Source organism: Oryctolagus cuniculus, chromosome 15, assembly GCF_051225735.1.
Source record: "Oryctolagus cuniculus isolate XC-2025 breed Fujian yellow rabbit chromosome 15, ASM5122573v1, whole genome shotgun sequence".
Classification (NCBI taxonomy): Eukaryota; Metazoa; Chordata; class Mammalia; order Lagomorpha; family Leporidae; genus Oryctolagus; species Oryctolagus cuniculus.
Window position 1 is genome coordinate 22267423 of NC_142881.1, and position 10892 is coordinate 22278314.

Genomic DNA, 10892 nt, shown 5'->3' on the forward strand with positions numbered 1-10892 from the left:
CTGACTTTCACAACTTACAGTTCTGATCTGATTAATGGTGTTTGCAGGATAGAAGCAAAAGACAAAATCATCTTGGACAAATGCAAATAGCCATTTTCAAGTTTTGTTTCCTGCTTTTTCTCATAAAACACATATACTACATTCAATCTTACTGAGGAAAGGTAGCTAAACTAGGCCTCTTGGGGATTTCCTTCTCCGAGGATCATTGATGTTACATTGTTATGAGTCACTATCAGAGTCCTGTCCCAGGAGGACTAAGTGAGGGAGGCAGTTCAGTGACTCAAGGCTGACTGGAGCTACCCTCAGCAGAGCCTCTACCGAAATTGCCTCCTGTGCATACCGGGCAGCCAGATCAATCATCACCACTACACCAGAGCAGTACTTTCCGGAAACACGAAGGTGGGCAAGATGTATCCGCCACAGGTGTGGCAACAATGGCCGAGGAAAAGCCTAGTGAAGGGCTGAGACCTTTTCTTAGTAAGATCTTAGTGACTTGTATTTATTTTCTGACTGCTAACATTCATCTAGATTTTTCCTCTGAAAACACAAGCCGAAGAAGCAATACCTATACGGAAGATAATAAATTTACTGATTAAGTTTACTTGAAAACCAGTCAACAATACTGTTGAATTTTTATTATGAAGATACAGGAAAGAGACAATGAATTGTGTTTGAGAATATAAATTGCTCAGCACTACAACACTGAGCATTTACCTAAAAATATGGAAGAGGTGCAATCCATTTTCAATTACATATACGTGAGTTTTGCACTCTAAAACAAGATAATTCAGCTTCCACAACATTTATTCAATGTCAGGTAATAAAATTCTTTTTTATTCTGTACTTATAAAATATTGAAGATAAGTATCTAACTGTCCAGTTCATCTGGCCAAGAACACATACTATAAATAGGTCAATTAACAGAATGAGGAACATCAGAACTTAAGACCTGGTTTGAAATTATGCAATTTATGAAGGTAAGATACAGTATAAAAAATCACTAATTGCTACTGATTTCTTAATATGGATCCTATATTTAGCAATTTCTTACCATTGATAAAAATGTACACTACAGATTTGGTCATCATTTTTCTCTACTTCAATGCTAAGAGTTACTGGTTTCAATATCCCTTACACGTTTAGGATACATATGTCATCGAGGCCAGTAGTTATCTACCTATTCTCTCCACACTGTTTTTTTTTTTTTTTTTTTTTTGATTATCCTGTTTTTGTGGTCAGAAATGCTGTTTTGGATCCTGTGGTTTTAAGCAACTTTGATGCATAAATTCTTGGTTGGTCCAAGCATTTGCCAAGAATCACCTGCCCCTTACCTTTTAATGTCATATTACACATGCTTATCTATTGCTATAATTTCTACTTCTCTCCTGCTTGGTTTCTACCTTGCCTAAAGACATCAGGACACTTGTAAAGCGTTCATACTTTTTCCTACTCTGCACATTTTTGTTTCTAGAAGGAATGAAATTTATGAGTTTAGTATGTTATAGCACTGTGAAATGGATTTTTTTCACTCTACTAACTATAAGAGAATTCAGGGCAGAAATTATATTCCACCGCTTACCAGTATGCAGAACTCCTTTATTTCCCTACTTTTTGGTGATAGAATTTTTGATGAAAGAGGAAAAGAAGCAAATAAGAGGGAGGGACAAAGAGGCAGAACACAAATCCATTTTGGACTACACCATAGAAAATGAAAGGAAAGCCCATGAGCTTCATATACGACGTATTCCTAAAACACATAACTTCCATGTTAAAATAGCCATTCCATTGGTTGTTTTCACACTTTCTAACTGCTATGCTACAGAGGAGCTTAGTTTGCTGCCTCTGTGAATTCTTACTAATTCTGCTTCTGAGTGTCATACACAGGGAATGACTATTACAAGGTTATTTTTTTCTCATTGCGTTGTTTCCTTGAAATTCTTGACAATACAACATGTGCAACAACCACTTAACAAAATGCCACATGAGCTCCAGAGTCTATAATTTTAAAGAAGCACCAACTAAGAGCCCTGGCCACAATAGTTCATAAAATATGCAATAAGAGGTTTTGAGAAAAATTGAAAAATGGGAAGAAAATGTGTGCTCCCAGCAGGCAAAATATTGCTGACATTTTAATAATACCAAGTCCTAGATCCATTTTGCATGTCAAAGCACACGTAGTTCATTTGTTTAGGTTTCTTGGCTAAGTTTTGTATTTTTATGGAGTTCAAGGGTATTAAAAGTAAAATAAGATTCTAGATGATTGTAGAGAGTTGGTTTTTCTAACCAGACTATAAGAAAGGAGAGTTTCATTTAAGAGCTAACTTTTCCTCCTTTGTTTCATGGATATTAATATAGCACCTTTGCAATTTCAGAAAAAATAAAAATGTCAGGCATCTTGCACTTTTCTGATCTGTAGCCCTCTGACCATGCATAAGGCTAAGGGCTCTTCTTTCATTCTTTCTTATCCTAATTGGTGAACTTCAAGTGTACCATTTCTCTATTTTCCTTAAGAGAAATTCCATCAAATTGAACCCCTGACATCTAAGTATATGGAGGTTATTTAACATATTATTGAGTATCTCGCCCACTAAAATAAGAGGTAGGTCTGTGATTCCAAAGGAAATAAAGCACTCATTGGTCAAGTGTTCGAGCTGACACAATGATATTGAACTTTAGTTATATGAACATTTAGCTGAATGTATTAACTTTAGTTATTCTAAAAATTATCCATTTTAAGGAACTTTCTAAAACCCTTATAGTACACATAAAGAATATTCTAACATTAATATTTAGCTTGCAATTTAGTCATTCTGTAGGCAAAAAGGTTTCTTTTCAAGATTAGAAATGCTGTATAGTTGTATGGGCAAGTAGTCTGTAGACTTTCATATTTTAATTAATATCTTAATTCTCCTTTAGGGATGAGAATGAGAAAGACATGGAAAATGGTATTGTGTGATTTAACCAGAAATAGTAGATCCCTTGGGAAGAATTTTTTTCCCTTCTCTCAGTTGAAGAAAAAGGGGAACTAAAGGTATAAAAGAGCTTATTTCTCATAATCTCAGCCAACTGCTGTATTGTGTTTGATCAGATACTTGGATACCACTTAGTTTGGTGAAATAAACCTTTCTGAAAGTTGTGTTAGTCAGAAGTAATTATGTACCACTAAAGTATTAAAGTAACACATAACATGCCAGATAAGCAGTGTAGCTTAAGTGTATAGATTTTTACAGAAACATGAAAATCTTAAATTTGGCCTGTGGATTCCTCCATAACTATGCACTTCCATTAACTGCAATCTAACTTAATACATCAACTGAACAGGAGTCAGGAGCAATAAATAACCGAGTCTCCGTCAATCACAGTTGACCAACAGTCCACATCATGTTCAAATAAGGCCAATACTGAGTTGTAATTAATCAACTGTCTTTGCACTTCTGTTTCATTTCCTGTACCTCATTTGCATTTTCTGCCCATAAATGCTTTCAACAGAACATATTCATCTTCTATAATTGAAACTTCGTTCTCCTTGACCAAAGTCTCTCCAAACCCCCCCTCCTGTTAGCACCAATTGTGCACTCTGCTTCAATGAGCTTGTTTTTTGTATTACACATGTAAGTGAGATCATATGTTGTTGTCTTTCCGTATACGGCTTATTTCACTTTACATAATGTTTCCCAGATCCATCTGTGTTGTTGCAAATGGCATTTTTACTTTAAAAGGTAGAACAATAATTCATTGTGTATACCACATTTTCCTCATCCAACATGGCTGAATTAGTTGGTTACTCACTTTTGTCTCCCTCCACGGTAGAATCTCTGACCAAGAGTATTTCTCTTGGCACAGAAATGTGCTATCTTGGGGCAGAGTTGACATAGGTAACCTGATACTATCCTGCCCACCTGCTTCCCTGTATCTTTCATGAACTTATTGCTGGGATGAAAAGTTGAAAATATCTATACCAGATTCCTGGTTTCCTACAGATTTAGGTGTTTATCAAAATTGATGTTTTGTGAGGGTGTGAAAGTTGCAATCTTTTATTTTACCATATTGCTTGATGTCACTGTTCAGTAAGAACATTCTGAATATCATTTCTTGACTATTTTTATATCAACTTCCCAATATTTTTGCAAATTTTTCTAGGCCTTCTCTGTGGCATTTTTCCAGTTTTACTCTCTTCACTTTTTCTTTAATACCTAGTTCCATTTCTTACTTTGGAGCTTTGGAAAAATTACCTACATTTTCTTTGGCAGGTAATTTACACAAAGGTTGAATACTCACTCTCAGTTATAAAGATCACATAATGTACGTGAAGTACAATCAGAAGGCCAGGTGTATGGGAATCTATTATTACCATCATGAACATAGTCCAACATTCTCTCAAGTTATTTTCTCATAACAGGACAAATGTGTTAACAATGAAAACTGATTGGATCCAGTGATTCACTGACCATTTACATATTCTTTATATAATGAAAATGCCTAACTTATGAGCAGTAATTCTCATATTGCTTTTTTCCAAAAATCGTTTTGGCATTATGCAAATAGCTATGCTGAATAAAATCTTTCTTATTGCTGTGTATTTTTTTATATAAGAAAAAAACTAATCAGCCTTTGTAGTAGAGGAAAGCAGTGAACTTGGATTAATGTCAAAACTGTCCTAAAACAAATTTGCAGTGATACACAAAGTGTATGTCAAAAAGTTAGTGGAGAAGGAATTAAGGTTTAGTACAAAATTTTTATTCCATTCATACAACTGGCCTTCAAAAAGCTCACAAAAATGATATTGTGAAAAAACTATGCATGGATTTCAAAATTTTTCCATCAGGACCAGCACTGTGGCATATAAAACTAAGCCTCCACCTGCAGTGTTACATTCCAGATAGGTGCCTGTTCAACTCCTGCTCCACTTCCAATCCAGCTTCCTGCTAATGTGCCTGGGAAAGCAGCAGAAGTACTCCAGCTCCTGCACCCACATGGGAGACCCAAATGAAGTTCCTGCTTCAGCTTGGCCAAGGCATGACCATTGTAGCTATTTGGGGAGTGAGCCAGCAGGTGGAGAAGCAGAGAGAGACAGAAATGTTCTAACTCTATCTTTGCAATCTTTAAAAATTTGCATCAAAATAAACATTTAAATTTTTCCAACTTTGAGCTATCCTTGTATTTTCTAAAGAATGATTAGTAACAAAGAATAGTTATTCAACATTAGATTTTTATTTTTGAGGAAATTTTGTAAGCAGAAACCCACTAGAAGGAGTTTCAATTCTTTTAACAGATTTTCTTGGGTTTATCTTCCCCCCAGATAATATCACTTATGATATATATCAAAATCTTCTTAAAGGCACAAGCAAACTAAGCACAAACTATGGAGGAGTTGACACTTCAAATAGAAGAATTGCAACAGGGATTATTTGCAATGACACAGGATTTCACACTGGGTATCCCCTAAAGCTCAAGGGAAAGGATTATGTAAACAATGCAAATCAAGTGTTGTACAGGATTGAGACATTATTAGCCAAGTGCTACCCTATATATACACACACACACACACACACACACACACATATATATATATATATATATATATATTAAAAAATAAGTACAGTTCCAGAAAAGCCATAGTAACTGATTAGGGGTGGGAGTGAAAAATCTACATAACAAGCAGCCTAGTTCCACAAGTAACCCTGAAGAATGCTCAAAGGGCTCAGGCAGAATATTATAAGGCAAAACGATAAGGGAATTAAGAAGAGGTTATAGCTGCTTCCTACTAGATCAATGGAGTTCACACTTCAAAAGCCAGTCAAGGTACTTGCCTAATATAATCTGTCATTCTTTGGAGGGAGCAAATTGAAAATGTTAGTGTTTCTATTTTATAAACTATTTAACATTTGATATGCAAAAGAATTACTCAATATGCAATGAAACAAAATGGTTACTCAAAAATCAAGAGAAAAACAGTCTGCAGAAACTGATCTTGAAAGAGTTTAGACATTGACATTTGTTAAGAATATTTGAGAGCACCTATTTTGAAAGTACTCAAGGAGATACACAAGGAAAAGCAAGTTAATAGATTTATCAGGCAAGAATGCAGCAATAGGACATGTCAGTGCATAAGTGGAAATTGTGAAAGTAGAGATAGTAAAATTAATGTTTGTTAACCTGACAGATAAATGACTCAAAAAAGATCAAGATCTATATAGGGTGGCGCCTATAGCTGATACTGCATTGCATACTTAAATTTGCTGAGAGGGTAGATTTTGTGTTAAGTGTTCATAGAATAGAAACAGAACAAAACTTTGGGAGTTGATAGAACCGTCTATGGTCTTGAAGGTACTGATGAGGGTTTCATTATCCCCAAACTCAGGAAGTTTCCTTTATTAAGTGTATATGTCTTTTATGTGTCAGCATAGCAAAAAGATGCTTTCAAAAAGCTTTTGGTATTTGTAAATATACATATTTCCTAGTTATGTCAGCTAATAGGGCATAGAAGTGATGTCACTGCAGTGAACACATCTAGAACCAAGATTTTGGCTTTTCCGTGTTATCCAATCAATGAACCACGGATTCTGGAACTTGGGAAGGGAGAATTCACGATAAGCCTGTAAAACCTGGTTATAGCAACAGGTACATAGGTGCTTGGGCTAAAATCAAGGTAAGCGCATGCTGGAGTGACAAAGCTGTAATATTGTCAAAAGATACTTAATCATAGCACATAGAATAACATCTAAGTGCCCATACTTATAAATACATGGTTGAATGCATAAATGGTAGATTATATGTCTTTATATAGAGTTCCAAAGACTTCTTGGAAAATTGAGGGACCAAGTATCACTCTTACAGTGCCTCAGTAGCAATTACTATGGAAAGGGCCACTTGAACTAAAACTCATGAGTGACATTTTAAGATACAGCTATTTCCATGGCCTGAGAATGTTTCTGGAGGTGGGTGTTTGATGCTGCATGTATGACATTGCTTTTCACACCGCATACCAAATGGGAGTCCTGGCTCTGCTCTGTTTCGGCTTCCTGCTGAGGTGCACCCTGTGATGCAGGCACCGGTGATGAGACAGGTAGCTGGGCTCTAACCACTTATGTGGGAGACGTGGATTAATTTCTGGCTTTCAGCTTTGTCTTGGTTCAACACTACTTGTTATGGGCATTTGGGGAGCGAATGAATAGATAGAAGATCTCTCTCTCCTGGCCTTCAGATAAAAGCTTAAAAAAAAAAAAAAACGCATAAAACCATTCATTAGTCACTGGGGTGACTTTAACCTATATTCCAAGTTATTTGATATTGTTGTCTCCAGAAAATGCAGAAAATCATTCTCTTAAGTGTTGGACTTAATTTGTTTATAACATACAAATTTTTGCTAGAAAGAGTATTCCAATAGAGTTTACTTTTATTTTGTTGAACGCTTTTGCCTCTATCTTCAATCAGGGATATTGGCCTGTGATTTGATTTCTTGTAGTGTTATGGTCCAGCTTGATACTAGAATAATGTTGACCTTGTAAGCGGTTGGACATGTTCCCATTCCTTCAGTTATCTTGGAGAGCTTAACAAGGATTCATGTTAATGCTTATTTAAGTGTTTCGCAGAGGGCAACAGTGAAGCCATACTTTGTTATGAACGAATGGCAAGGATGGACGTTTGAGCACCAAACCCGAGCACAGCCCTCAAGGAGAGCCTCTATCACAGACATCTTACAGCATCAGCATTTCTTCATTTGGCGCTGAAGTTCAGAACCTGATCATTCCTTGTTGTGCGAGATTATCCTGTGTTTCGTAGATGTTCAGCGATATCCCTTGATTTTTACCTGGTAGTTGTCAGTTGCTTTTACCCTCCCCATTTGTGAAAACCAATAGTGCCTCCAGGTATTAATACCCTTTGAGTGACAAATCTTCTCAGTTAAAAAATACTAATGTGAACAAATATTTAACGTTGCATTGGTTGCATTTCAAACAAAAAAATTGGAGGGGTGTTAGAACAGTAGTTGTGCAAGCATGGCTGGCATGACAGTTCCTGAAGATGGAGATTGTGTCCACGCTGTCACCTATCGCATCCCCAGGGTCTAGCATGTGTCAATGGTTGAATTCATTTGTGCATTGCTAAATTAATGAGTACAGTGAATATTTTATGCTTTTTAGCTTGCCAAAAGGATGTGGTAGTTGTGTTCAAATTCTACATTGTTATCATCCATAGGAGACAGATTATACCTATGTTTCATGTCATAGCTTTTTATCACAAGGACAAGCAGTGTAATTTCAGGCAGGAGAGTGTGGTTCAAAATTAGGACAAATGGTGTTCTGTTTTGCTGCAGCTTGTCCTGCAAATCCACACTGCCGGGGAGGGCAGGGCGATGGTGTTCTTCCCACAACAAACACTGGGGACAGGTTTCGGTGAATGTGTCTGTCTTTATTCACAGCCACGTATACTTTTAAAGAGCAAGTAAGAAGGGGCATAACTAACTCAGAGGTATACTAACTATAGGACAGAACCTACACTGGCACCAATATGTCTCTCTCCAATCAGCTGGAAGGTCACAGAGCCAGGGTAGCTTTCCAGGTGGGCCTGGCCACACCCAGAAGTGGTTTATCCGATTGACAGAAGGTGGGGTTGGGGTGGGGAGAAACGTGCCTGGGGGTCCCACCACCTGCCAGCAGTCAGGCTAACTGCATGGGCTAGGCAGGCAGCCCACATTTTGCTGATTCAATTTTATCTCCCAATATATTCTTCTCCAGAGTAGGAATCTCATATCCCTTATTGACCAGTGTTTCTGCCCAGACCCCGATAAACTTCCAGGCAGTCCCACCCCTTCTACCTGGCCTGATAAACTTCTTTTCTTTAGAGAGAAGCCCCTTGGCCAACAACCTCAGTGGTAAACTTGGAAAGGAATTTTTTGTATTTTCAGCCAACCAACACTTCCGCCAGGGATCCCCATCCTCTGGTCTGGAGGAGAAAGGGGAGAGGATAGAGTACCTTAAAAACTGGGAGTCACGGGCCCCTGGGCTCGGAGCTGCTGCCGGCCGCAGGCTTCGATGCGCAGGAGGCGGCGGCAGGGGTGCTGTACTAAGGGGACAATGCCCAGGGCATGATGGCGGCGATGCTGTCCCATGCCTACAGCCCCGGTGGCTGCGGGGTGGCGGCGGCCACGCAGAACGGGGAGCAGGCGGCCCTGCTGCGGAGGAAGAGCCAGTGCCCAGCTCCGAACACGTCGCCGAGATCGTGGGCCGCCAGGGTTGTAAAATTAAAGCACTGAGAGCCAAGACAAACACGTATCTCAAGACACCTGTTCGTGGTGAAGAGCCCATTTTTGTTGTGAGTGGACGGAAAGATGTTGCCATGGCCGAAAGAGAAATCCTCTCAGCTGCAGAGCACTTCTCCACGATTCGTGCATCTCGAAACAAAAACGGCCCTGCCCTGGGAGGGCTGTCACGTAGTCCTAATCTGCCCGGTCAGACCACCGTCCAAGTTAGGGTCCCCTCTCGTGTGGTGGGGTTCGTGGTTGGACCCAAAGGAGCAACTATTAAAAGAATACAGCAGCAAACCTATACCTACATCGTAACTCCAAGCAGAGATAAGCAGCCTGTCTTCGAAGCGACAGGGATGCCGGAAAATGTAGACTGAGCACGGAAGAAATAGAGATGCATATTGCCCTGCGTACAGGAAACTATATAGAGCTCAATGAAGAGAATGATTTCCGTTACAACGGTACCGACGTAGGCTTTGAAGGTGGCACTCTTGGCTCTGCATGGCTCTCCTCCAATCCAGTTCCTCCTAGTCGCGCAAGAATAATATCCAACTATCCAAATGATAGCTCCAGTTCTCTAGGAAGTGGTTCCACCGATTCCTACTTTGGAAGCAATAGGCTGGCTGACTTCAATCCAACAAGCCCATTTAGCACAGGAAACTTTTGGTTTGGAGATACACTACCATCTGTGGGCTCGGAAGATCTTGCTGTTGACTCTCCTGCCTTTGACTCTTTACCAACATCTGCTCAAACTATATGGACTCCGTTTGAACCAGTTAACCCACTCTCTAGCTTTGGGAGTGATCCTTCTGGTAACATGAAGACTCAGCATTGAGGAAGTCAGCCATCTACTCCTCGCCTGTCTCCTACATTTCCTGAGAGCATAGAACACCCACTTGCTCGGAGGGTTAGGAGAGACCCTCCTAGTACAGGCAACCATGTTGGCCTTCCAATCTACATCCCTACTTTTTCTAATGCTACCAATAGTTACTCCTCTTCCAATGGTGGCTCCACCTCAAGCGCACCTCCAGAATCGAGAAGAAAGCACGATTGTGTGATTTGCTTTGAGAATAAAGTTATTGCTGCCCTAGTGCCATGTGGCCACAACCTCTTCTGCATGGGATGTGCCAACAAGATCTGTGAAGAGAACACCATCATGTCCAGTTTGCCAGACAGCTGTTACTCAGGCAATCCAAATTCACTCTTAACTATATATACATAAATACTATCTCTCTATATGGACTCGTAAAGGCATGGATATAATGGTACCCCCCAGTACACTTCCTAATGAATTCAAATGACTGTTATCAGGCTTTATTGGGATTAGGCTAAAGTTGTTAGTAAACTTATAAAAGGCTGCTATGGTAACACTAAACCTAAGTGGTCTCTTGTCTATTAGTTAGGCTTGAATTATTAATACTGTCCTATAGACCCAGAGACATGGCTTGTGTAAGAACTGCTAAAGCTGAAGTTTACCTTGGCTGAGTGAAGATCGTAGGTTGTGTGAGCCTATGAGAAAAATGTATACATCTAAGGTTTTAAACATTGGGTCCCAAAGCCTACACATTAAGAGTTTATGGAGGAAGTGTACTTGGCATTACAGATGATTCAGAGACTTGCAGTGCTGCCTTCTTTACACTGCCAGTTT

The 10892-nt window shown here is 39.2% G+C and overlaps 1 pseudogene; it reads left to right on the plus strand.

The window, feature by feature from the left end:
* The first annotated feature begins 9070 nt into the window (after positions 1-9070).
* Positions 9071-10452, plus strand: LOC149121932 (RNA-binding E3 ubiquitin-protein ligase MEX3C pseudogene; annotated as a pseudogene).
* The last annotated feature ends 440 nt before the right edge of the window (positions 10453-10892 follow it).